Raw genomic sequence first — 1,791 nt, forward strand, 5'->3', positions numbered from 1 at the left:
CAGTCCTGGGGCAGGAGCCACAGCTGACCATGCCCACAGGTTTTTGCTGGAGCTGGAGCCGGAGCCCGGGTCTGGTCGCACAGGACCCCACACAACACAGTGCTGTGACTGGGTGGAGCTGGGGGTGTGGACCCGCTGTCCGCTGGGCATGTGCAGCATGGGCTGAGCTCTAGGTGCAGTTCCTCACCCCGCTGTGGCTCAGTCTAGCTGCAGTGTTGCCTGGCAAATGCACAGAATCGTGGCCAGGCCTGTCTGGGACCTGGCTGCACAGGGGCTATCCCGCCACCAGTAGGTCCCAGCCATGCACTGTGCCTGGCTCCGCTCCCTGCCACTGGTGGCTTCAGCTTCTCCCAGGAATCTGGCATGGTTGTACCCTGTGCCCTGCCTGATACCCAGCAGCGAAGGCCCACCACGTCATGCATGCTTGGCCCTGCCTGGCCGCTGGTTTTGTCCATGCTGAGCTGCCTCCCCTTCCCCCCATGCCCTCATTTGTCTGGGGCCCCTGGACCTGGGCCCAGCTGGCCCGTGTGTTAATCTGCATAGATGACTAGAGCAGAATTACTTGATAAAAAAATGAATGCCTTGAAAATTTTGCCTTTGCTTTGTTGCCCATGCTGCATGTATTTTACAGCCATTTTCAGAACCTCCTAATTCAGCTGGGAGAGAAGAAAACATTTAGATTTTGAACAAACTGGAATTGTGCTAGGTGTCAAAATATGGCCCAGGGAGCCCTATGATCCAGTCTGTGGTGCTGCTTATGGGTCTCGGACTGGCCCCACGCACCACATGCAGCATGCAGTGGCCCCCATGTGTAGCTGGTCCTGGGTACATGCTGTGTGTGGCACCTACACAACCCAACTATGCACATGGGATTCATGGGCCAGATAAGGGGCACAAGGCCAAGCCACTGGCTGGGCTGGGCCCACAGACTGGAGCCTAGCTCCTCATGCAGCCTGTGGAGCTGGATGAATTTAATAGTCATGGGTTTGAATAGGCAAGTCCAGCCAGACGGCCCGTGTAGCTGTTTGAGTCCCAGAACCAGAACTCTTGCTCGTGCTGACTCAGAGCTGCACGTTCCATAAAGTGGGAAGTACCTAAAAATCAGTTGTCATAACGATGGATGTTGCCGCATCTAATTCTCTTTGTGGATCTTGTTGGGTGAAGTGTTGAACCACTTGAATTCCTTGGTCCATGGTTTTTGAAAGTGGCCTCTAATTTTGACGACCTGTCTAGAGTTTCACTCTAGATACATATGTCTTAATTTCTCGGTACTCCAGGTAAGGGCACCTAGTAGTGGAGTACACTTCTGGCCATTATGTTTGTTACTTATAACGGGCCAAATCCTGAATGTGATGAAATCCAGGCCCGGATGAGCTCCATCCGAGGGTGCTGAAGGCACTGGCCGACATCATTGCAGAGCCACTGGCGGGAATATTTGAAAGCTCGTGGTGCACGGGCCAAGTCCCGGAGGACTGGAAAAGGGCCAACGTGGTCCCCATTTTCAAAAAGGGGAGGAAGGGGGACCCGGGCAACTATAGGCCAGTCAGTCTCACCTCCATCCTTGGCAAAGTCTTTGAAAAAATTATCAAGGCTCACATTTGTGAGAGCCCGGCAGGACAAATTATGCTGAGGGGAAACCAGCACGGGTTTGTGGCAGGCAGATCGTGCCTGACCAATCTAGTTTCTTTTTATGACCAGGTTACAAAACGCCTGGACACAGGAGTAGGGGTGGAAGTCGTATACTTAGACTTCAGGAAGGCCTTCGATACGGTATCCCACCCCATACTGGTG

Source organism: Alligator sinensis, unplaced genomic scaffold, assembly GCF_000455745.1.
Source record: "Alligator sinensis unplaced genomic scaffold, ASM45574v1 scaffold349_1, whole genome shotgun sequence".
In the NCBI taxonomy this organism is placed as follows: Eukaryota; Metazoa; Chordata; order Crocodylia; family Alligatoridae; genus Alligator; species Alligator sinensis.